This window comes from Papio anubis, chromosome 7 (assembly GCF_008728515.1).
Source record: "Papio anubis isolate 15944 chromosome 7, Panubis1.0, whole genome shotgun sequence".
NCBI lineage: Eukaryota > Metazoa > Chordata > Mammalia > Primates > Cercopithecidae > Papio > Papio anubis.
The window spans coordinates 111,599,719-111,626,857 of NC_044982.1; the positions used below are offsets into that span (position 1 = coordinate 111,599,719).

Consider the following 27,139-nt stretch of genomic DNA (forward strand, 5'->3'; position numbering starts at 1 on the left):
TTAACTGTGATAGTCACTATGGCTATTCAAAAATAATTAGATCTCCTTTCAGAAACATAAGAGGAAACTTCCTCACTGCCTCAGAGAAGACACAAGGCCCATGTAACTCATGGGCAATGACAGTGAGTGACATATGATTCCTCTGGGCAGAAAATCTGAGTCTATAAGCAATTTGCCATGTTTCCCTCCCCTGAATACAGTGACTGTGAAAGTATATATTGTGATGGAGTTTACATCAGCCTGGTTGTCTAAGTGACCACAAATAGCATAGCCCCATGTTGACCCACTTTGTACAAATAGCATAAGTGAAGAAAGAAAGCCACTGAGATTTTGTGGTTGTTTATTACCACAGCAATATAAATAGCAATAACCTAGCCTATCCTAACTGACACTTTCTCAGTTAATAAATTTCAGATTTAAGTATCATTATCTACTTGTTTATAGTTAATACCCAAAGTTTCAAAATAAATTATGGAAGAAAATAGTACATTTCTATCCATTTAGTTCTTTTTGTGTGTGTAAACCAACAAAAGTTCGCTATTATCTAGTTTAATACTACAACTTAAGAATTACCGGTCTAAATGTCTTCATGATCTTAGGCTAGGCAAAGGTTTCTTGAAGAGGACAAAGCACTAACCACATTAGAGAAAAGTGACAAATTGGAGTCCACTACAGTTAAGAATGTCTGTTCATCAAAAGATCATGTTAAAGGAGTAAAAAGGCAAGCCACAGACTGGGAAATTGTATTTGTAATACGTATATTCCCTAAAGACTCATATTTAGAATATACAAAGAACTCCTAAATATCACTAAGATTAAAAATAAATTATCCCTTTTTTTAAAAAAAGGGGGTTAAATACAAAGCAAGCACTTCATAAAGAGACTATCCAAATTATCGATAGCTATAGAAAAAGAGTTAGTATTATATACCCACCAGAATGGCTAAAATAAAAAAAAAAATGACAATACACAGAGGTACCAAGGATGAAGAAGAACAGAAATTCTCTTAGGATGCTACTGGGAATCTAAATGGGGACAATCACTTTGGAAAACTATTTAGCGATACCTGTTAAAACACACCTATCCTATGAACCAGCAACTCCATTCCTAGTGAGAAATGAGTGTATATAACCAACCGAAGACATGTATGAGAATGTTCATGGCAGCTTTTTAAATAATAACCTCAAAGTGGAACCAACCCATGTGTCCATCAACAGTAGCATGGCTATGTTATGATACAGTCTTACAATGAAATCAGTGGAATACTATACAGATTGAACTACTGCTACATGCAACACGGATGAAGCTCATAGATATAATCATGAACAAAAGAAGCCAGACCCACGAGAATAAATATTCTATGAATACATTTATATGAAGCTCAATAACAAGTAAAACAACCGTATAGTGACAGAAATCAGAATAGTGGTTATCTCTGGTGGGGAGAGAGAAGGTAATGACTGAAGAGCCTCCCAGAGTGATGAAAATATTCACAGGCACATGTATATATCTATGTAAAAATTCATTGATTTTTATACTTTACTGTATATGCCACAGTTTTAGAAAGTAAAATTTAAAAAAGCAGCATTGATTAAGATAATTCCAGGATTAGAAGGTCCCACAAAGATCACTGAGTCCAACCATACAACCGAGGCTCAGCCCCCAACCTGAAAGTCTCTCGGGAATGTCTACTCCCACTTTTCAATAGCTCTGACAATTGGAAAGTTTTTCTTTATAATGAACTCCAAACCTACAGCCACGTGCGGTGGCTCATACCTATAATCCCAGCACTTTGGGAGGCGGAGGTGGGTGGATCACGAGGTCAGGAAATCAAGACCATCCTGGCTAACACCGTGAAACCCCGTCTGTACTAAAAATACAAAAAAATTAGCCAGTGTGGTGGCGGGTGCCTGTGGTCCCAGCTACTCGGGAGGCTGAGGTAGGAGAATGGCGTGAACCCGGGAGGCGGAGCTTGCAGTGAGCCGAGATCGCGCCACTGCACTCCAGCCTGTGTGACAGAGGAGACTCCGTCTCAAAAAAACAAAAAAACAAAAAAAAAACCTCGAAAACATTTTCTCTTGAAATGAAATTTATCTGGTTTAAATTTGGTAGTAAACAGACATTTTTTAATGGGTTTTGGGAAATGCTAGTAGCCTGAAAGCTGTTTCAAATTGTTGTGTTTATAATTTTCTATCAAATGTGCAATTAAACATCTTATTGTACTAAAATCAGCTTCAAAAACAATAATTTAATTAAAAACTATATCTAGAATGAAGAAAGCAAACATAAGCTATATAAGAAAATGCAGAGTATCTTGTAATATCAAATCATAATAGATGTGTATAACTTATAAAACACATGAATACATTAATATTATGAAGTACGGTCATTTTTTGCATTATTCTGATTATTGTGATTAAAAGACATGTCATATACTTACTCTGGTTGCATTATGGCATATTTATGTGACTAAAATAGCTAATAATACTTACAAATAATATTGTAAATCTCAAGAGTAACCAAATGCGATTAGACTACCTTTCCTTTGTAGGGCCCTTATATGTTTTTTTAAAATTGCAGTTTGGCTGAGTGCAGTGGCTCACACCTATAATCCCAGCTCTTTGGGAGGCTAAGGTGGTAGGATCGCTTGAGCCCAAGAGTTTGAGACTGGCCTGGACAACATAGCAAGACCCTGTCTCTAAAAAAAAAAAAAGAAATTAAAACTAAAAACCTAGTTTAGTGTGGTGGTATGTGCTTGCAGTCTTAAGCTACTCAGGAGGCTGAGGCGGGAGGATCATTTTTGCCTAGGAGTTCAAGGCTGCAGTGAGTTATCGTGCCACTGCACTCCAGCTTGGGCCACAGAACAAGATCCTGTCTCAAAAAAATGAACAAAATTGCAGTTCTAGAAAAGAAGACAAGTTATTCAAGACTGCTACTGAGAACTCTCTACCTTTACTTTTAAAGAGTTTCAATCTAGGGCTGCACACAGTAGCTCACGCATGTAATCCCAACACTTTGGGAGGCTGAGGCGGGCAGATCATCTGAGGTCAGGAGTTCAAGACCAGCTTGGCCAACATGGTGAAACCCCATCTCTACTAGAAAAATACAAACATTAGCCAGGCATGGTGGTGCATGCCTGTAATCCCAGCTACCCAGGAGGCTAAGTCAGGAGAATCTCTTGAACCCGGGAGGCAGAGGTTGCAGTGAGCCAAGATCACGCCACTGCACTCCAGCCTGGGCAACAAGAGTGAAACTCCATCTCAAAAAAAAGAAAAAAAAAAAGTTTCAATCTAAAAAATATAGGCAGGTGCATTCCTCTCTGGGGGCTTAAATAAAATCTGCACACGCGGCCAATTTAGCTTAGCACTGAGAAGACTGACTAATCATCAAAAACTTGTCTCTAGGCAGTACAGTGATTACTTGGTCCCTTTTTCAGAGAGGAATTTTTAAGAAATAAAGTACCAAACCAGAGGAAACAAGCAACTCCTTCATGCTCTCAGGGCATAGGACACACCTATGAAGTACTTCCCTACCTGTAGTTTACCTAGGATGGCATGATCTATTTTCTTACTCATTATATATTTTCAATAATATCTACCAGGTACATGGTTAAGATACCAGCAATACAATGGTGAACAAATTGTCTCTTCCCTCGTGAAAAACTCGAGTTGGAGGTGAAAGATGTTCAGCAAATATACCAATAAATAAACTTTAAATTTGTTTAAAATGCCCTGAAGGAAAAGAACAGAAAGCTATAGAATAACAGGGGAGATTTCATTTAGACAGGGGACTTCTTTGAAGAAGGAACACATAACCTGAGAGTTAAATGTTAAGTAGGTACGTTGCATACTGAGGAACTAGCTTATTAGGCCCAGAGGTGAGAGAGAACTTGATGCTTTGGAGGAAGTGAAAGGCAGCTTGTGGCTGGAGAAAAATGAGCCAGAGAGGAAAGCAACAAAGGCAGGTAGACAGGAACCAAATCCTGAAGAGAATTGGGGCTATGTCAGAAATCCGGGTTTTCCCCAAAGTATAAGAGTAAACCTCTGAGGAATTTTAAGGAGGGGCATGATGTGACATTTATGCTTTCTAAAGGGTCATTCAGACTTCTGTGTAAAGAATGAATGTGTAAGAATGGATCTAGAGGCCAGGCGTGGTGGCTCACACCTGAATCCCAGCACTTTAGGAGGCCGAGGCAGGTGGATCACTTGAGATTGGGAGTTCGAGACAAGCCTGGCCAACATGGTGAGACCCTGTCTCTACTAAAAATACAAAAATTAGCTGGGCATGGTGGTGCACACCCATGGCCCCAGCTATGTGGGAGGCTGAGGCAGGAGAATTGCTTGAACCTGGGAGGCAGAGGATGCAATGAGCCAAGAACATGCCACTGCACTCCAGCCTGGGCAGCAGAGTGAGACTCTCTGTCTTGGGGGAGGAAAAAAAAAGAGAATGGATCTATAACGATCAGTAGGGAAGTTACTCCAATCGTCCACCAGTCCTCCTTAGCATGACGGTGGCTTAGAAAAGGATAACAACAGGGAAGATGTAGCAAAGAGGGTGAATCTGAGATATATTTAGGAGGTAGAATCAATAGAATCGTGCAGTGGTCTGGATAGGGGTGTGTGTTGAAGGGATAAGGGGAGTAGAAAGAGGTCTCAAGAATGAGCCCAAGATTTTTAACGAAGAAATCAGTAGATTGAGTCGTCATTTATGGAGATAACGAATACTCGAAATGTAGAAGTAGAAAAAGTATTAAGATTAGGCATGTTCATTTTAAGATGGCTTTGAGATAAAATATCAAGTTGTACTCTGTACACAGAAGAAAAGTCTGAGATGGAGATAGGAGTTTAGGAGTTTCCAGCAAGTATAGTAGAGTTTCCAGCAAGTATAGTCGATGGTATTTTAAAGCATGAATGTAAGGTATAATCTAGGGAGAGATAACAGGTTAAAAGGAGTTAGAATTGTGTCCTGAGGAACTCAACAGTTAGAAGATGAGTAGAGGAGGAGATTGCAAAGAGGACATGAACACAGGTAGGCAGAGAGCCAGGAGTGCATGGTGTCAGACTATTTCAAGGAAAAAAAAAAAAAAAAAAAAAAAAGATGTACCTATATGTTACTGGGATTAAATGAGAATGCAAAAAATGTCCAAGTTTTTTGACAACATGGAAGTTATTAGTGACCTAGTAGAGCCCTTTTGATGGAGTGGCGGGGGTAGAAGCATACCATCTACATGGTTTGCATATAGGGAATGTAGAGAAAAATAATACAGTCCTTCAAGTCGTTGAGGGAGTGAAGGGCTTAAGTAAACTTAAAGTACAAAACAAATGGCTGGGTGCAGTGGCTCACACCTGTAATCCTGGCACTTTGGGAGGCTGAGGTGGGCAGATCACTTGAGGTCAGGAGTTTGAGAGCAGCCTGGCCAACATGGTGAAACCCCATCTCTACTTAAAAAAATACAAGAAAAGAATTTAGCCAGGCATGGTGGCACGTGTCTGTAGTCCCAGGCACATTCACACACAACCAGGCACCATTCAATGAAAAATCCATCCCTCACCTACTGTGGTGGATGCCACTGTTGTCATTAATTAATTATATACATATGGGATTGCTTGGGAGGCTGAGGCAGAAGAACTGCTTGAGCCCAGTAGGCGGAGGCTGCAGTGAGCCAAGATCGTGCCACAGCACTCCAGCCTGGGTGACAGAGAAGACTGCCTCCAAAATAAATAGAGTATAAAACAAAAATTATGCAAATTGTAAGTGTACAGCTTGACAACTTTTCATAGACTGTATCACCTGTAGCCCTACCAGAATAAACAGATTACAACAAGCAGAAGTCTCCCACCTTATGCCCCTTCCCATTCGCTATCCCAGTAAAAGTAATTACTGTGACTTCTAAGATTTGTTCTGCTTGTTTTTGAACTTTATTCATATACTATGTAATTATTTGTACTTACATGCACTTATCTGGCTTCTTTTACTCGATATTATGCTCGATATATGATCATCCATGTAGATACAAGAAACATTTGCTTACCCATTCTATTTCGATGGACATTTGGGCTATTAAGAATGATGCTACGGCCGGGCGCGGTGGCTCAAGCCTGTAATCCCAGCACTTTGGGAGGCCGAGACGGGCGGATTACGAGGTCAGGAGATTGAGACCATCCTGGCTAACACGGTGAAACCCCGTCTCTACTAAAAATACAAAAAAATAGCTGGGCGAGGTGGCGGGCGCCTGTAGTCCCAGCTACTTGGAAGGCTGAGGCAGGAGAAGGCGTAAACCCGGGAGGCGGAGCTTGCAGTGAGCGGAGATCCGGCCACTGCACTCCAGCCTGGGCGACAGAGCGAGACTCCATCTCAAAAAAAAAAAAAAAAAAGAATGATGCTACTATGAACATTCTTGTCCATTTGTGTCTTTTGGTGAACATATATATATAAATTTCTGTTGGGTGTATACCTAGGAACAGCTGGGTCAGAAGGTCAGAGGGTGTATGATCACCTTTTGGAATACACAGCCAAACTGATTTCCAAAACGGCTGTAAAAATATACACACCTACGAGAAACATACGAGTTTCAGTGTCTTCACATCATCAATACTTGATATTCTAAATCTTTTTAGTTTTAGCCATTTCAGTGGGGATGTAGGGAGGGGTCTCAAGATACTGAGAGGTCTCAAGTATCTCATTGTGGCTTTAATTTGCACTCATTTGATGTAAATAAAATAGGTGGATGCATATTGGCCTTTGGATAGTTTCTTTTGTGGAGTGCCTATTGAAGTATTTTGTCCTTTTTGAAATTTGATTATTTGTTTTTTCCTATTGATCTGTAAGAGCTCTACAAGTCCCTTGTTGAATACATGTATTACAAATATGTATTCTCACTCTGCAACTAGTCTACTAGTCTTTTCATTCTCATAATAATGTCTTTTAATGAAGAGAAGTTTTTAATTTCATAAACTCCAATTTATTCAACCTTCTCCTTCCTTTTCAGATCATTACCTACTCCAAGATCATAAAGGTGTTTTCCAGTTTCTCCTTAAATTTTTCTTTCACATTTAGCTCTATAATCCAACTAGAAACTTATTAGAAGTGATTTTTGTATATGTTGTGAGGTAAGGGGTCAAGGATTCATTCCCTGCCCCTTCCACACACAACCAGGCACCATTCAATGAAAAATCCATCCCTCACCTACTGTGGTGGATGCTACTGTTGTCATTAATTAATTATATACATATGGGATTGCTTCTGGGCTCTCAATTATGTTCCACAGATCTGTCTATCCTTGCACCATTACCACACTGTAATTACTGTAGCTTTATAATAAATCCTGTTATCTGATAAAGTCTTACAACTTTGTTCTTCAAGATTGTCTTGACTATTTAGTCCTTTTCATGTCTATGTGAATTTTAGAATCAACTTGTTAGTCCCTCCTTCCATCATGTACACAAATCCCGAGATTTTATTAGGATTCCATTTAATCTATAGATCAATTTGGAGAGAAATGATATCTTTACAATACCAAGTCTTCCAATCTATGACTACCTATTACATCTTGCTTCTCTCTGTTTTACAGTTTCCTATGTAAAGATCTTATAAGACTTAAATTTGATTTGTTTGATTCTATTGTAAATGGTATTTTAAAAATTTCACTTTCTAACTGTTGGTTGCTCATATAAGTTTGCTTATTAATTGTAATAGTTTGTCTATAGATTCTTTGAGAGTTCCTATATTCCCAAGTAACACATTTAGGTTCATGAAAGATACTGCTCTGTAAATATCTTCTCTCAAAATATAGCTGCCAGGTCTTGGCATTAAGGCTTAGATGATCTCGTAAAACAACTTGTATTCTATTGAAGAGTTTGAGTAACACTGGGGTTATTTCTTCCTTAAATATTTGTAAGAATTCATCAGTGAAGTCAGGTAGACCCGGTTTTCTTTGTAGATTTTTTTTTTTTTTTTAAAGACAGGGTCTCTATCACCCAGGCTGGAGTGCAGTGGCACAATCACAGCCTACTGCAACCTCGAACTCCTAGGCTCAACCGATCTTCCTACCTCCCGAGTAGCTAGGACTATAGGTGCACATCACCACGCCTGGCTAATTTTAAAAATTTTCTTGTAGAGACAGGGTCTTGAACTCCTGGCCTTAAATGATTCTTTAGCCTTGGCCTCCTGAAGTGCTGATGTTACAGGCATGAGCCACCATGCCCAGCCAAAATTTTAAATACTGAATTCAATTTACTTAACAGATAAAAACAGTTTTCAGATACTGTATTTCTTCACATCAATTTTTTATGCCAATTTAAATAAAGCATTTAACCATTTGTCCATTTCATCTAAAATTTCAAATCTGTCTATGTAAGATTGTTCATGATTATCTTCCTACCTTTTTGACATCTGTAGAATCTGTAAAGAAATGTTCCCTTTTCATTCCTGATATTGGTAATTTATGCTTTTTTTTTTTCTTTTCTTTATCAATATTGCTAGAGGTCTACGCATTTTACCAATCTTTTTAAGGAACTAACTTTTGGTCTTGTTATTCCCTACTGCCAATTTGTTGTCTTCTTTTATTTTTTGAGACGGAGTTTCGCTCTTGTCACCCAGGTTGGAGTGCAATGGCACGATCTCGGCTTACTGCAACCTCTGCCTCCCCGGTTCAAGTGATTCTCCTGCCTCAGCCTCCCGAGTAGCTGGGATTGCAGGCGCCCGCCACTATGCACAGCTAATTTTTGTATTTTTAGTAGAGATGGGGTTTTGCCATGTTGGCCAAGCTGGTCTCAAACTCCTGACCTCAGGTGATCCACCCACCTCAGCCTCCCAAAGTGCTGAGATTACAGGCATGAGCCACTGTGCCTGGCCGACAATTTGTTTTCTATTTCATTGATTTCTATTTTTCTATTATTTCCTTTCTTCTACTTACTTTGGGTTTAATTTGCTGTTCTTTTCCTACCTTGATGGGTATTTAGATAACTGATTTTTCCTTTTTTCTATTCTAATATATGCATTTAAGGCTACACATTTTTCATTGAGTATAGCTTTAACTGATTCACACATTTTCATATGTATTTTCATTATTCTGTTGCAAATGTGTTCTAATTGCCATCATGATTTCTAGATTGGCAGTTATTTTCTTTAAGGAACTTAAAGGTTGCGTTCTCTGAGAATATATCCAAGGGAAATGAAATTACTATGTTGAAAAGATATCTGCACTCTCAGGGTTATTGCCACATTATTCACAATAGCGAAGATACGGAATCAGCCTCAGTTTCCATCAACAGATGAACACAGAAAATGTGGTATATATACACAATGGAATACTATTCAGCTTTAAAGAGGAAGGAAATCCTGTCATTTGCAACAAAATGAATGAACCTGGAGGGCATTATCTGTTAAGTGAAATTAGCCTGGTACTGACAAATACCACATGATCTCATACGTGGAACCTAGAAAACCTGAACTCATAGAAGTAGAGTGTAGAATGGTAGTTACCACGTGTGGGGTGGGGCTGGGAAGATGTTGGTCAAAGGATACAAAATTTCAGTTTGACAGGAGGTATAAGTTTGAGATAGCTATTGTACAATATATTGACTATAGTTAATAACAATGTGTTATATTCTTGAAAACTGCTAAGAGAGTAGATGTTCAGTGTTCTTACATAAATTGTGTGAGGTAATACATATGTTAATTAGCTCAATTTAGCTATTCCACAATGTATACATATTTCGAAACACCATGCTGTACATAATACATATAATTTTTGTCAATTAAAAAAAAAAAAAAGGCAGCCGGGCGTGGTAGCTCACATCTGTAATCCTAGCACTTTGGGAGGCCAAGGCAGGCAAATCACCTGAGGTCAGGAGTTCGAGACCAGCCTGGCCAACATGGTGAAACCTCGTCTCTACTAAAAATACAAAAATTAGCTGGGTGTGGTAGCATGCACCTGTAATCCCAGCTACTTGGAAGGCTGAGGCAGGAGAATCACTTGAACACAAGGGGCAAAGGCTGCAGTGAGATGAGATCATGCCACTGCACTCCAGCCTGGGTGACAGAGGGAGACTCCATCTCAAAATAAATAAATAAACAAACAAACAAACCAAGTAGGTAAAAGCAAAAATAAATAAATAAATAAATAAAGTTACATTGTATTGTTTTCTGGCCCCCATTACTTCTGTTGACAAGTCAGATGTCAGGCTAATTGTTCCTTTGAAGATGATGTGTCTTTTTTCCTCTGGTTACTTTCAGCAGTTTTATTTTTACTATGAAGAATGAAAGTGTGGTACTCCTTGTATTTATTTTGCTTGGCGTTTCTTGCACTTTTCAAATCCATGTCTTGATATTTGCATCGATTTTGGAAAATTCTCAATCACTGTCTCTTAAAATATTACTCCTTCTAGGCCGGGCGTGGTGGCTCATGCCTATGATCCCAGCAATTTGGGAGGCCAAGGTGGGCAGATCACGAGGTCAGGAGATCGAGACCATCCTGGTTAACATGGTGAAACCCCATCTCTACTAAAAATACAAAAAAAAATTAGCTGGTGTGGTGGCGGGTGCCTGTGGTCCCAGCTACTCCAGAGGCTGAGGCAGGAGAATGGTGTGAACCCAGGAGGCGGAGCTTGCAGTGAGCCGAGATGGCGCCATTGCACTCCAGCCTGGGAGACAGAGTGAGACACTGTCTCAAAATATATATATATATAAAATACATACATGTATGTGTATATACATGTATATATGTGTATATACATGTATATATGTATATATATATTACTGCTTCTAACTTTCTCTCCTTCAGTCATACATATGTTAGACTTCTTCATCATTTCCTCATGTCTCTGTAATAGTTTCATATTGTTGCTGTAACAAGTTATTTAAAGCTATTGGCTTAAAGCAATACAAATTAACTTTCTTACAGTTATAGACTCTGCGTAGCAAACATTGTGAGGGGAAAACAAGTTTTAAAAAATAGTTTCTTGGTACCATCCTTCTCTAAGTACTAGCTACCTGGGGATCTCTAAAATCCAAGTTCTGTCTGCTCAGCCCCATAAAACTAACAGCTTCTCTGCTTTTAGAAGAAACCCTCTGCTAAGTTTCATAGCATCTTGTCATGCTCTAAGAATTAGCAAATTCCTAGGAAAAAAGAGAAGCATGGAACATCAGCCCACTTCTCTGAAGCTCCTTTGGTTCTACAATTGTGGTTTCTTAAGTCCTGGATGCCTCAGCAGGTCTTTGATGACCTCACTTTTCTTTTTAAATCTCATCTTTCCTATTCTTAGCAAAAGCATTAGTCTGCAGTAACCTCATCTCTCAGAGTCATAAGTGGAAATCACAGCTTGGGCTCTGAATCAAAACTCTACTGCTTATTAGTTAAGTGATTTGGCAAGTTATTTAACCTAGAGTATTTAAACATTTGAAGTTTCAATTTTCTTTCATGTAAAATGAACATAACACTATCTAATGAGGTTATTGTGAGGATGCGAAGATTAAATGAGACATATTTATAAAATGTCTGATAACAAAAACATTCTTATTGCAGGTTTTCTATGTGCCAAATACTTTATACAGATTTAATAATTTGTTGTAGACATAGTTATCTTCCATTTCCTTTTCAAGATCACATATTAGTAAGTGATGAAGCTAAGATTTGACTCTAGAACAGTAGTTTTCAATAACTACACAATGTTACTTCTATAATGTTGCTTGAGTATTGTTCCTGACACCAGTAAGTTGTCAATAAATATAAATTATTATTATACAGAAAATATAAATGCTTTAGAAATAGACACCAATCACATTAGTTTTTCTACTTTGTTTCCTTCTGATTTGTTTCTCCTTTTCATTTTTGCAAAAACATTCTTACAACATCTTTCAATGTATTCTTAAAGATGCTATTGTGAAAAATGAATGTCTTATAGCCCACTGAGTAGACAGGCAATAATTTGCTTAAGCATTATTATATTGTTGAATGTTTAGAAGATTTCAAGTCTTTAGACAGTATAGTATAGATATCAGTGCTATTAACATTTTGTACCTTTAACTATTTTTCTTCTTTAAAATACTTTCTTAGAATAAAGTTCTGTATGTGGAATTATTGGCTCAAGAGTATGAACATGTTATTATTTGTTGATATAACTGCTACTGTTATTAAGCCAAAAAGTTATGGTAATTACGATGCCACCAGCAACCAAAATGAAGGTTTGTGTCAAGAGAATAGGAATTAAAGCTATGAAGTATAAGAATGAAGGACATGTGGACAAGAGGAAAAAAAAGGAGATAGGAATTTTGAGGCTGAAAAAGAAAAAATGGAGTGCTGGATATCATTTCTTTTGAAGCAGGCAGGTGCTTATAATCCTAGCTACTTGGGAGGCTGAGGCAGGAGAATCATGTGAGCTCACTAGCGCCACTGCACTCCAGCCTGGGAGACAGAGCAAGACTCCGTCTCAAAAAAAAAAAAAAAAAAAAAAAAACCATATTAAATTATTATTATTTTGTTTAATAGAGATGGGGTCTTGCTATGTTGCCTGCGTTACTCTCAAACTCCTGGCCTCAAGCAATCCTCCTGTCTCAGCCTCCCAAAATGTTGAGATTATAGATACAAGCCACTGTGCCTGGCTAACATATTATTTAAAAATTATACCTATAAACTGCAAAACAACCACATAGATTAAAGACCTACGTTCTACAGCGCCCCCCGCATCCTTTTTTTTTTTTTTTTTTTGAGACAGAGTCTTGCTCTGCAGCCCAGGTTGGTGTGCAGTGGCTCAATAACAGCTCACAGCCTTCAACTCCCGGGCTTAAGCAACCCTCTGGCCTCAGCCTCCTGAGTAGCTGTGACTACATGTGTATACACCACCATGTCTGGTTATTTTTTATTTTTTGTTGAGACGGCATCTCACTACGTTGCCCAAGCTGGTCTCAAACTCCTGGGCTAAGGCGATCCTTCTGCCTTGGCTTCCCAAAGTGTTGGGATTACAGAAGCCACCACGCCCAGCCTACTTATTGGTGTCCACTTATTTGGTGTGTAATCTTGAGCCCTGAATTGCCTTATCTGTAAATTGGGATTAAATTTTATAATATCCGACTAAAGCCAGAACTGGAACATGGTATCTCTTGTTTTATATTCCTGATATTAAATTTGCTTTGTGAGTATACCATACCCGAATAAAAATGAAGGAATCTCTCCTTTTTTGCTGATATGCTTTGAGTATCTTACATGCTATGCTTTGAATATCTTATCTTGTGATGAATAACCTGTTATGAATCTTATGTCAGACTTTAAGTTACTATTTTAAAAGGTTACTTTGTGGGATTCTCTGAAGGCCACATCATTTGCCTGCTCTTTCTACAATCACATAAATCTTACTGTGTATACCCAAAGGCAGTTGCTTTTCTACCACTGCCTTCCTCCTTCTTTGTTACCATCACAGATTTTGGGGTAGTAGGTACCTGATCATCAGGCAGAATACAGAAGGCCTTGAAAATGTGGGTTTAACTATACCAAGATCTTTCGCTCTGTTTATGTACTATAGCCTCCCCAGTAAAAACAAAACAAAACAAAACAACAAACAACATCTCTGCTAAATGCTTCATTATGTACAGAGGTAAGTCAGTGCTTGATTGTCCCAAGTTCCAGTTCAGATTTATTTTCCAACTTTCATTATCCTCCAGTAAATTTTAGTGGTGATACTGAAGGATCATGGAGTATGAGAATAAACATTGGCCTTAGAGGATCTGCATTCAAATCCTGTCTCTACCACTTACTGGTTAAGTGATTTTGGGCAAGTAACCCAATCTCTCTAAACTTAATTTTTCTCACATGGAAAAACGCCAAACTATTTGAATTAAGATAATATGTAGTGCCCAGCACAATACTAAATAAATGTTAGTCAAATGGGAATTGGAATTATGGCTCAGTGTGGTCTGAATCTGACTATTATTCAGAAAATAAGGACAGCAGTACTGAATAAAAGTATTTTTTTGAGCTGAATAAAATCACAGAATTTTGATTTCTAGGATCCTTAAAAATCCATATCCTTTAAAGAAGCCATATGGGGTAACACTTATAAGGGGCTTGAATTCCTTCATGTTCCAACAGATCCAGGTTCCATGGTATGGAAACACTTATCAGATTATAAGCAAAGAGAAGAATAATTTTATGTCTGTTCAATTAGCCAGAAAACTTTGCTGGCAAAATCGTGGAGAAAACAACATCCTTATACATTGCTGGTATCATCAAAAATCAGTACAATCTTTTAGGGAAACGTAGGTATCATATCTAGAACTACCCATGCTTGTAGAACCATTAATCACACTCATAAGATTTTATTTTCAGAAAAAAAGTCAAATAACGAAAATAGCTATAGTTTTATTTAATAGTGCCTGGCACATAAAAGGCATTCAAATATTTCTCCAAATGAATACCTTTATTTGTACTGACTTCTCCAAATCACTGCTCTTGGTTCCTCCTCATTAAGATTTATCTATTTTCATTACCTGGGGAGAGCTTTAGAATCAAATTCTAACATCTTTGTCTAGTCCCTGCTCTCCCATCTTCCCTAGTAACTTTGTTTTGATTGCTACTAGACTCCTTACCTTAGAATACTTCCACTCTTTAAACTCAGCTGACTGTAACACAGAAACCAAAAAGACTATATACCACATCCTTGACCTAGTCAAGAAGAAATCTGAAGCTTCCTTCAAGGTCATAAGATGTCTTTCTCCTTTGTTAATACCTCTGTAGTCTAAGCATTTACCACAATCCCTGCTACATTAAGACAAAAAGCCAGAAGCTATCCTCAAATCCATCCTCACCTGATCTTTAACATACCTTCAGCCCTGTACCTAGCTGCTTACATTTCTCTCTAGGATCTGAGAAAGAATGATCATTTCCTTGCTTTCATACCTCTTGCTTCTTTCTTCTGGCCCCATTCAAAATCCCCTATTCTTCAAGTCTAAGTATCTCTCTTTTAGATATAATTCACATACCATAAAACTGACCCCTTTAGTGTACACTTCAGGATTTTTTTTTGTACAGTTGACCCTTGAACAACATGGGATGAATTGCATGAGTCCACTTATATGCTGATTTTCTTCTGCCTCCACGACCTGAGACTGTAAGACCAATCCTTCCTCTTCCTCCTTCTCAGCCTACTCAATGTGAAGATGACAAGGATGAATACCTTTATGATAATCCACTTCCACTTAATGAATAATAAATAGTAAACATATTTTTTCTTCCTTATGATTTTTTTAGTAACACCTTCTTTTCTCTAGCTTACTTTGTAAGAATACAGTACACAGTACATGTAACATACAAAACATATGTTAATCAACTGTTTATGCTATTGGTAAGGCTTCCAGTCAACAGTAGGCTATTTATGTAGTTAATTTTTTGGGGAGTCAAAAGTTATACACGGATTTTTGACAACACAGGGGTTAGCACCCCTAGCCCCCTCGTTGTTCAGGTGTCAACTGTACATTAGTACACAAGATATTTTAGTATATAAAGTTATGCAACCACCACCACTATCTAATTCTGGCACATTTTCATCACTTTCAAAGGAAACTCCATACTAGCAGTCACTCCCATTCCCATCCACTAATGTGCTTTCTGTCTCTATTAGTTTTGCCTAATCTAGACATCTAAATAAATGGAATCACACTATATGTTGCCTTTTGTATGTGACTTCTTTCACTTTAATATTTCCAAGATTTATCCATGTTACAGCAGGTATTGCTACTTTGTTTCCCTTTGTTGCTGAATAATATTCCATTGTATGGCTAGTTCACATTTTGTGTAGTCATTCAATAATTAATGGACATTTGAGTTTGCCTTTTACAAATAAGGCTGCTACAAATATTTGTATGCAAGTTTTTGCGCAAACATGTTTTCAGTTCTCTTGGACATATACCTAGGAGTGGAAATATAAGTTACGTGTCTAAATACTTGATATCAAAATCTATTTGGTTTCTGAGTTCAGGTAACAGAGGCTATCTCTCACAATGCAAACAACTCTATACTGAGCTCTCCATGCCATCCCTACTCAAACACCTACCATCTTCAAAGTCTGCAGATACTAGTAACGATTTACTTTTTTCCAATTAAATTGGGGAGCAGAGATCAGTTCTTATGGCTCCAGTTATATAGTAGGTTCTTAATATATGCTTATCTGACACCCTAAGAAGCTCCCAAATGAGAGAATGATGACTATTTACTCTTTCATTTTATAGATATTTGAGTGTTTAATGTATGGTAGCCATTGTGCTGATGCTGGGCGTAATTGTGGACAAAAGTTATTGATCAGTTTCATCATACTCCAAGAACCAGCTCACCTCCACAAATATTTACTGAATACCTATGATGTGAATGGTCTTGTGCCAGGTATGACAGCATAGAGTGGAATAAGATCTAGTCTGCAGCCTTTTAGGGAAGGCATAAACTCTACCTACCACAATAACGCAATAAAAACAAACAAGAGGAGCACCGGACAGTAAATGCTGTAAGAAAGGTGTAATGCTCTGGAGAGTTAATGGACAGAATATGTACAGTTTGGGAGAGTGTAGAAGAGAATGGATATCAGAAAATATTTCTTCAATAAACAACCTGAAAGAAAGTGGCATGTTGATAGACGGGGATTCCAAGGAAAAAAGAGTGTTTCAGGCAGAAAATAGCATGAGCAAAAATATTAAAGCTGGGTGCAGTACAGAATCTTTTTTCCTCCCAGAGGCTGTCCCATTTGGATGTGTAGATGAGTAATGAGAAGTATGATCACAGTGTGAAAGGTCTTCATTGTTGGTCTTAGTATTTAAATAAGTTTAGGAGAATGAGTTGAAAGTCTGCCTGTAACAATTCAAATTACCTTAGTGATTTGTGCCAAGATTAAGATTCCTTAATCTTTCCTTGAAACTTTTCTATTTTGTATATCTTCTAATCATGGAAATTAGTGATTTATCCTTCCTACAAGGAAAAAAAATTAAATCTTGACAACTATGTGAGCATGCTGATAGGGGGACAAGGCTGAAGCTCAATCAGTCTACCACTGCATCCCATACTGTGGGGAAAATGTACAGCTTAAAACAGACATGTGGGCAAATCACAATAGTCAGAAAAGCAGAAGCAAGATTGGGGGTAAGATAATTGCATTAATGAAGCTTCTAGCACCAGGCATTGGACCAGGAGATTTACATATAACATTCTGATTCCACCAAACAACCCCATTTGGATTTAGGAAAACTGAGGCTTAGGGAGGTCAAATAAATTGCTCATGGTTACCAAGCTAGTAAGCTCAGCTAGTAGAATGTAGAAACCACTGCTGAATTTGGGCCTATCTGATCCCATATTTTCCCCGTTGTTTACTCTTATTTGTTTTCACAATACAAACGAAGCTAGAATGGTAGGAAAATGATACATATTTCAATGAAAGGGGCTGAATATTTAACACAGGGGCTTCTATGGTCTGGAGAAAAATTAGCATGAAACATTCAAATCTGGGTTTAGAATGGCTTAGAGATTAAGACCAGGAGAGATCAGGTTTAGGGCTGCTTCTTTATCCAGTTTGAACACCGATCATTTGCTCATTTAGGAATACCAAGTGAGCAAAATTCCAGTTTTAATTTGTAAATTAGAGAGTAAACTACAAGAGAATACGAATATTTGGCCGTATTTACTGTATTCATAGACCTGAGAACAGTGACTGGCACATAGTAGACACTCTAAACTTTTGCCGAAATAATGAAAAGTTATGTAAGGGGTATTCTCATTTGAATACCCGTGAAGACTATGAAATAAAGACAGCAAAGCAGTAAGTTGAAAACCCATTCAAGTTCTTAAGATACTTCCTTTAATCCTCAACCCTATGGCAAAAAAAAACAACAACAAAAATAAACCACCATCAAAACGACAAACAAAGAAAGCAATAGTTGCAAAACATTAGCCTGATTTTACAAAGAAAAGTAGATGAAAGAATGAAAAGACACTTCTGTATTATGTATAACATCTCTGTGGATAATCGAATTTCAGTCAGATGGAAGCCAGAATTGTGACCTACGGTTTTAATATTTCAAACTGCTGTGAGCGGTGTATCCAATGAGTCTTTGAGAAACAAAATGGTTATCTAATCCAAGTATTTGAAAAAAAATTGACAATTTCTTTATTATATAGCTGGCAAGTAATGGAATGAAACCTCAAATTCATTAACTTGAAGTAACAGTACATGTACAAAAATCTTAATCTTAATTCTTTAAATTTTGATATTATATTTCCATTAAACATGCAAAGAAAACTGCACAAAGGGCATTAATGAAAAAAGAAAAAAAAAGAAAAAAACCCAAAACTTTGGAGGACAGCAAGCCTCTCCAAAGAAACATTTTTAAAAAGAATAAAAACAGGTTCTATGGACTTTCCCTCTCTATTTTTCACAGGCTTTTCTAATATTTCTTCTTTGATGGAACCAATGAATAACTGCCACTTATCACAAAATACCTTCTTTCAGATATGTACTTTATATATTGCTTTCTTCTAAACAGACAGTTCTTCAAGCTGCTCAAGTCTTTCAGCTGCAGCAATTTTTCTTATTTCTATTATACTGTATTTCTTCCATGGAGTATCATAAAGACCAATTTAATAAAGACAGTTTCCAAAAGGCAATATTACTCTACCTCAATCAGTATTTTAACATGATATTCTCTATTTTTTTCATTTAGTTCTACAATCTTTCCATACTTCAGTATTTCCTAACACTATAGTTTCATTTGTCAGGGTGACTATATTTTCTTCTATATTACATTAATACAGAAGATAGTGAACAGTTTTTCTTTAATCAATTAATACTTGGGGCAGTCTACATGTTCCTAACCTATTAATAACCACGAAGCCAATATTTTGTCTTTTCAGTCAACTACTGCAATTGTGTGGTCTTTCAAAATATAAATCATACTTGATTTTAAGGTCTTAGACTTTTTTTTTTTAAAAGTGACAACAGAAGGTTAAAACATGTTTTTTTTTTTTTTTAACTGTAATATTTGGTTTAAAACATATTTTCTAATGAACTCTAAACCAAACGGCTATTTATTTATTTATTTTTGAGACGGAGTCTCGCTCTGTCGCCCAGGCTGGAGTGCAGTGGCGGGATCTCGGCTCACTGCAACCTACACCTCCCGGGTTCAAGCAATTCTCCTGCCTCAGCCTCCTGAGTAGCTGGGACTACAGGTGTGCGCCACCATGTCCAGCTAATTTTTGCATTTTTAGAAGAGACGGGGTTTCACCATGCTGGCCAGCCTAGTCTCCAACTCCTGACCTCGTGATGTGCCAGCCTTGGCCTCCCAAAGTGCTGGGATTACAGGCGTGACCAAACAGCTTTTTAAAAAAACTACTATAGAATTAAAATAATTGCAGAGTCTGAGGCTAGATTAAGTACAATCCCAAAAGTAAAAGTACACAGGCCTTATTACTTCAAAAATTCTTGAAAGACAATACAGTTCTAAGTTCACTGATAACATATCCTAAAATTACTAACATTATTCAGATTTCACAAAGTAAGCTTCAAATAGATTGATTCCTTCAACACACAGACACACCCCTCTAAGTATTGTGTTATCTGACAACAGAAGCCAAGGAATCAAAATTATTGAGTGTTTATTACCACCTCACATACAGTTTATTACAAATGAGATATTGAAAACCAGAAAGTTCTTATTGATCTTTTGTCCTTTGTGAGCCAGCTTTTTCCTGTTTAGAATCGGAGCTGAGTCTCATGACCCTTGTGCTATACTTTTAATACCACAAAGAACAGACACCATTTAAAAATCAGTGATTAATTAAATTACAAAGGAGGAAAATGTAATAAAATGCAACTTTCACAAATGTTACGTGTAAGCTACGCATAAGAATTTTTAAGGCTGAGGAAGTTGTTCTCAGGCACAGGGCAAAACCTGTAGCCAAAATCAATAGGACTAATAATTTAAGACGTCAATTTTATCAGTTAAGGTAACATCAAATTTGAGTACTTTAGTGTGATATTTTCATTCTGCTAAGAAGAAAACGCCCCGGATTTTATGTAAAATATTCAGTCCCCTAAATAAAAAGTTATCTCCTTAAAAGAGAAGCTAGATTTCCTGTTGCATGTCAAGGCAGAGGGCACCACACTTCACCCATCCGAGGCTGGACTTGAGTAGGGGTGCAGGTGTTGGCAATTCATCAGTCACACAAGCTATGTGGTCTTGCAGAGGTGAATAGAGATTTTTTAACAAGGGCTTTCGAATTCTTTGAAGAAAACACTGAGACAATTTTGCTGGGGAAGAAATGCTCCATCTTCCACGTGGAAACAAACTCATAAATTCTGACTGTAGGTTGGTGTTCAGCACAACTTGGAATAACCTAACTTTTCACATAGAACACAACCCCCAAGCTGCAAGATACGGTCTCCGCGATTGGCACCAAGCACCACCTTTTCAAGCCCTCACCAGCACTGGAAGTGGGTTGGACACCCCCAAACCATCACCACCCCCCCAACAGGAAGTGAGGGTGTCCCCCCTCCCCCAGGACGGCCTTCCTCCCCTCCCCCAACCGGAAGTTGAGGCGCCCCCATTCAGCCGGCCTCCAACCAAGACAAACCAATACCACCACCACCAAAAGAAGGGTGATCTTCAAGGGGTGAAAGGCAGCTCGACTGGGGCCACCCCCAAGCTCGCCTTGCTTACTGACCTGCTGACGACAGGGGCAGGAATGGGCCTGGGGCCTAAAGAAAGTCCCTTGCACAGAGGACAATTCCCTCAGCCCCTCTCAATCGCCTTCACTTCACGCACTCGTCGTCTCACAGCTGGACAAAAATTCTTCCGCAGCACTTTATTTTGGTGTCCTTTCCTTTTCTTTACCTAATCTCTTAACCACCTTTCCACAGGTAACTCCTCTTACCGCACAGCATTTACAATTGCTCCGGTGAGGAGAAAAATGAAATATTTTCCACGGTCCCTTCAGAAAAATGAAGGGATTATTTTGCCCCAATGCGGCGAAGGACTACGTGGTTACGCAAGGTGAGCCTTATTTTCGTGGAGGTTTCTGGGAGATGTAGTTTTTTTTTTATTGCGACGGCCCGCAGAAAGTAGAGGAACTGAAATTGGTCATGACTATATATTAGCGTCCTCGAAAACATATTCTGTATTCGATGACGGCTGACCTAGCGGGCTCCGACGTCCAGATGGGCCCAGACTTCCCTGATCTTTTCCTATGCGGCTTAATCGAACCCAAATTTTCGCTCTCGCGGGCCCAAGGTCTCGGCAGCCCCGCCCCTTGTCTTGGCCCCGCCCTCCACAGCCAATCAGGCGCCCTTTAGGTCTCGTCCTCTGGAGCTTGGAACGCAGAGAGGAGGGGCCTGGCGGCGACTCCTCCCGCTGGGCTGAGGGAGACCTGGGAGACAACTGGAGCTTGTGCGCGCGCGCGCGCGTGCTCACGGCTCCAGGAGCGCGGCGAGCGGGCGAGGGCGCGCGCGGAGGGGCGGCGCGCGGGGCCGAGAGGAGGCGGGCAGGCTGGTGGGCTGGGCGGGCGACGAGCGGCCGGGAGCGCGCGGTGGACTCGGCCGCGGCGAGTAGTTAGTTAGTTGTTCTTAGTGTCAGTTGCTCGGCGGCGGCGGCCGTGGTCACCAGGAAAGGGACGGGACGGACGGCGATGGTGGTCGCCGCGGCGGCGTGTGCGCCCCTCAGGTAACAGCGGCCAGGCTGTCTGTGTCCCCTCGGTTGCCTTTTACTCACGCGCCGGCTGTGGGACCACGGTTGCCGCGGGTTGAGGGCGCTGACCCGGGGGAATCCGGGCGGGGCGGCGCGGGTTCTGGGTGGCGCCGCTGCCGGGGCTCTGGCGGCCAGTGCGTCCAGCCCGGCGCGGGCTCTCGCTCTCCGGCCACCCCCGCGCCCCGCTGGTGCCGCGCGCCCCCCGCCTCCCCTGCCCCCTCCCTCGGCGGCGGCCCCGGGAGCGCGGCGCCCCCCAGAGGAAGGAAAGTTGGGACCCGCCGCGAGGGACGCCCCCCGGCGCGGCAGGGAGGCTGCGGGGGAAAGTGAAGCCTGGAGGAGCTGGACGCGGGGAGGCCGGGGTAGAAAGGACTTCTCTGGCTCCTGCCGGGTCCACACGGTCAGTCCGCTCCCACACCCGGGAGCATCGGTGCAGCCTCTCCGGCAGCGCCGGGTGGCTCCCTGCCTGCTCCCTTCGCGCCGCGGCTGGGGAGCTTGCGAACGTGTGGGCTGGCGGGGTCGTTTGGGGGTTGTGAGTGGTTCGGCTGCTCAGTTTTTTTCTTCTCTGCCCTTTGACTCATCCGTTTTTGCAACTTTTCTTTCCTCCCTCGATGGGGACTTGCCGTCTGAACCGCGTCTGTCCCCTTCCCCCTCGTCGTATGCACCATCCGTCTGGGAGCTTGATTTCATTTTTTCCTCCTTTGGCTGCGTTCAAGATTGCTGAGAGCACCGGGAGCGACCCTCCTACTCCGCCTGCCTCTGGCCTGTTAAATGTTACTTTTTGCAATTCGTTGTTTTTTAAAGATCCAAGTTCAGGAATTTGAGAGCTGTGGAATGGAGTTATTGGAAGGCTGGCGTTGAGGGGGTAGTGATGAGCTAGAGGAAAACTATGATTTCATCTTTATTGGCCTTGCTATAGAAAACCTAATTCATTTTTTTTTCTGCCTCTATTGAGTGTGGTAAGATCATACGTTGAATTAAATACTTAGAGACTTACATAAAAGACTATTTTTAGGTCATTGGATGATGTACGAGAACAGCTTTTCACCTGAACTGGAATTGCCTTGAGGATTCTGTTTTGGGGCCTACCTACTGATTTTTGTTCAGCCACAGCGTCGTCTTTTCCCGATAAATGAAGTGATGTAGTGATGTGTGTAGTCAGAGAACCCATACTGCTCTCTGCAGTATGGAAGTGAAAAACGTGAATTATCCACAGGGGTAAAACTTTCCGTGAGCAATCTTGGATAACTCACTTCATGATGGCTTCTCCCGTAATCTCAGAGCATTTCTAGATAACTCAATTCACTGGCTACCCTAATTACTTTCTGACTTGCCTGGGACTTCTCTTTGGTGACTTGTTTAGTAAACTATAATGGCAGATATGGTACATTTTCTTGGCTTCAAAGTTGAGGGTTATAGCCTCAGCCCAGAGATGAACAATGGAAGTAGAATTCATAGCACTGCTAGTGAATTTTGGATATGACCGACTCACAAACTATGTGAAAAAACAAACATCCCCTTTTCATTGCTGTCAGGGAGGAAAGGGGGAATATTTTATTATGTCTTTGTTTTGGATTCTCTAACATGACTGTATTATGTGGGAAAAATGTCAAATTATTTTCTTTAAGGCTTTTTAATGTGTGTTCCTTCTCTTCCCTCACTACCCCCTACTCCCGCCCCAACTTAGGGGCTAAAATTTATGTGTGGCTGTATTCTAGGGTTGGAAGAGAAGTGTTTTGGTGAAAGAAAAATATAAGATCACTTTGAACTATTATGATACCTCAACTATTCGTTTTATCCAGTTGATAGTACGCAGAAACTTTCACAATAATGTTTGTAGCCTGTTAACGTTCAAAATTCATTTTTAAGAGTCTACCCTGAAGGCCCATTAAGAAATAATGCAACTTCATAACTGTTTCCCGACAATCACGTTAAAAAATGTGTTCCTGGAATGCATTATACGTGTACTCATATAAACATTTATCTTTGTACATTTATGGTAATGTAAATATTTAAGCCTGAGAGCTTAAAAACTTTTATTTGCTTATTTGCATACATGTTTTTCAACATCTAACAGTGCCAACCATATTTGCCAAATAAGCATCAGCAATAAATTCATGCTTTGGCACATTTCATGTAATAACTCTTCTAAATTGTTCCGTGGTGAAGCATCATGAGATTAGCATTTGCTTCATGAGAGAGATTTGTTGTTCTTTTTAACTGTGCTGATGTGCTGTTTAAGTGGAACAGGTGCTGGGCCCTAGCCATTTGTGTTGATACCTGCCAAATCATACCCTTTTGTTGGATGGGTTGTTTAAGTAATTTAGGAACCAAACTGTGGCCCCTGGCATGCCAAGTGTGAGTACAAGGCTCCATATCAGTGTTGCAAATCGCTGTTTTCACTGTAAGAGGCAGATGTGTATGATGAGCATTGTTCTGTCATTTGCTCACCTCTTTACTGTGATTCCTACAATCTTCCCCACCCCCCGCACCTCCCACCCCACTTTCCTTCCCAGTCATTTCATTACTGAAACTCCTGGTACAGTCTAGGTTCCCTCAAGGCTGATTTGTTTTCCTTCGTGAATTGTAAATTCTAGTAACCTTTAGGCCAGGAATAGATAGTTTACATTTGTTTGACAAATGTTTGAGTACCTTTTAAGTGCCAGGCATGGTGGTAGGTAGTACCTGAGTATTATAGAATATGATATTCCTTTTTGCAAGGAGGTTACAGTTGAGGAGGAAAAGATAGGTGATAACCAATAATTATAGTATGACAGGGCTGTGCACACATTCCTATGGATGGAAGCACAGAGGAAGGGTAGCTGACTCAGACTTGGGGGGATGGGGGGAGGGTGTCTAGAATGCATCTTAGAGTGTTACCTGGGCTAATCTTCAATAATAGGTAAAAGTTAACTAGGTCCAGAAAGAGGGAAAGTACATCTTATACCAGTGCTGTCCTATAGAAGTTAAATACAAGCCACAAATATAAGTCACATATACAACTTAAAATTTTTTAGTAACCACATTTTGAAAAGTAAAAAGTGAAATTAATTTTAATAATATAAACTCAGTATATCCAAAATATCATTTCAACATGCATTCAGTATAAAAAGTAATATTGAAATATGACTTTTCCATTTTCATACCGTCCTCAGAATCCCGTGCATAATTTTCTACTGTCTTCAGAATCTGGTATGTAATTTACACTTATAGCACATCTCAATTTGGACAACTACAGTCACATACTCAATGACTGCAGGTGAGTGGACAGCAATAACACAGCTTTAGAACAGGGGTGGATGAAGTAATAAGCCAAATCAATGATTGTCTTGTGAACCAAGTTAAGGAACTTTAACTTAATTCTGAAGTTTGTGGGGATTTAGTGGGGAAAAAATTAAGCTATGCTGTGGTAGAATCAGATTTGTATTTTAGACTCGTCATTTTGACAGTAAAGTGAATATTGAATAAGAAACAAAACTGGAAGCAAGGACCAGTTAGGAAGCTATTCCTGGCGAGAAATGATGAAGAGTGTAGAAGAGGGAGTGGCTCTATGAGAGATTTAGGAAGTATTATTAACGGGACAGGAAAAATATATTTAGATTATAGAATTGAGCAAGACTGAAGATTTTGGATGATTCCTACATTTCTGTTGTGATCTGCTGAGTAGATTGGGCAAGCAGCGGAAGAGAAGCCAACCATCTGTGCCAGACAGACCAAAGATGAAAAAAGGACATAGAGATTTGTCGTGAAAGCTGAGGGAGAATATTATTTCAAGGACTAGGAGTGGTCAACACTGTATCCTGCCTCCAAAAGGGAAAGTAAGATAAAGACTGAATAAAGTCTCTGAGACTTGATGATTAGGATGTCTTTTGTAACTTCAGCTAGAGCACTTAGCTACATTGTAATGCATGGGGGTGGGTGTTGAAAAGTGAATAACAACTGTAAGTGTAGCTAATTGAGAGGGATACAATGTTTTCAACAAAGGACTCTGACGGAGTCTGTAAGTAGGGGGAGATGCTTGGGATTTAGAGAAGTTTGCCTTTTTTACAAATGGAATCTTGGACATGCTTAATATGAGCCTGGAAAGAGCCAGTGGAGAGGAGAAACTGAAGAAGAGTGTATATGTGTGTGTTTGATGGGCGTGGAAAACTGGCTGCTGAATGGAGGCAAGGATTTGGAGGTAATAGGGAATGGGATCCAGGGCGTAGGTAGAGAAGTTGGCCTTAAATAGAAGGTAGTCTCACTTTTCCAGTGAGCAGAAAGGAAGGAGATGGATGGCAGTGTAAATAAGTTTGTAACTGACAGGGCAGGAAGGAAGAGTTGATGACATGTCTTGTATAATTTTTAATCATCTGCTAAGAGTGAAGGGAACGTGATAGAATAGGGGTTTTTAAACAATATGTGCAGCCAAGTGCTGCGGCATGTGCCTGTAGTCCCACCTACTCAGTAGGCAGAGGCAGAAGGATTGCTTGAACCCAGAAGTTGAAGGCCAGCCTGGGCAACATAACGAGACCCTATCTCTTAGGAAACACACACACACACAAAAAAGCCAGGTAAAATTAATCCATCCCTGTGAAAGGAATGGAAAAAAAAAGACAGTCTGTAGTTTATACATACTCTTTGTAAACAGCTTCCAAGGAATAGCTAGAGGGGATAGGGGTGGAGGTAAGGGAGAGAGAGGTAGACAGACAGACACATGACTAGGAAACTGAAGAAAGATTGTTAGTTAAGCATTGAGGGCCTGTTTATTTCAGATTGTAGACCTCATATTTGTAGCAGTACCACCAATTTGCATGGTTGATTTTTTTCCAGCAATGAGTGATCAGACTATCTGAAGAAACTATTTAATACTCACAAGAACCTTATGAGTTAATACGTATTGTTACTGTTACTCTCCTTGTTTGTAAGATGAACAGCTCCGGTTTAAATCCTGCCTAGGCTGTTATCCACTGCTTTGTAGATATCTGTTTGGTAGAGATATCTGAAGGACAGTTGGTTGAGGGAATTAATGATATTGAGTATTGCAACTCTGCTGAAGAACTATGGAGTCCTTCTGGATCACGAGCTGGAAGCCTGTAAGGAGGTGATCCAGTTGGGAGAAAATGAGGAGCATGAAATGCTAGAAGTCAGTGTGAAGCTGAAGAGCAAATGAAGAGCAAATAATACTAGCTTCTATTTATGGAGTACCTCCTATGTGCTAGACACTTTAATACCTAATTCTGATCCTAACGCTAACTCAACAATGTTGTTATTTACCTTATATTATTTCCTTTTTTCTCCTTCAGATGAAGAAACTGAGGATTAGAAAGGTTAAATAACATATCCAGACATACCCTGTCAGGTGATGGAACCAGGATTCAAAGCCCATTCTTTCTTGTCCAAACCATGTTCATTTCTTTCTTGTCCGAACCATGTTCGTTTCATTCTTTCTTGT

The 27,139-nt window shown here is 39.7% G+C and overlaps 2 protein-coding genes across 8 annotated transcripts in view; one reads left to right on the forward strand and one right to left on the reverse strand.

Moving 5' to 3' along the window:
- HMG20A (high mobility group 20A) overlaps positions 1-20,820 on the reverse strand; it is a 67,496-nt gene extending 46,676 nt beyond the window's left edge. For both annotated transcript variants that reach the window (XM_003901254.4, XM_031668451.1), the window contains exon 1: positions 20,690-20,820. The gene's annotated coding sequence lies outside the window, so the exon portion shown is untranslated. The remainder of the gene's footprint in view (positions 1-20,689) is intronic.
- A 117-nt stretch (positions 20,821-20,937) lies between these two features.
- The window catches only part of PEAK1 (pseudopodium enriched atypical kinase 1), a 305,281-nt gene continuing 299,079 nt past the window's right edge, over positions 20,938-27,139 (forward strand). For 5 of the 6 annotated variants that reach the window (XM_031668446.1, XM_017960817.3, XM_031668447.1 and 2 more), the window contains exon 1: positions 21,513-21,684. The gene's annotated coding sequence lies outside the window, so the exon portion shown is untranslated. Of the gene's footprint in view, positions 21,019-21,512; positions 21,685-27,139 lie in introns of those variants that run through there. The other variant, XM_031668449.1, reaches the window with a different exon arrangement.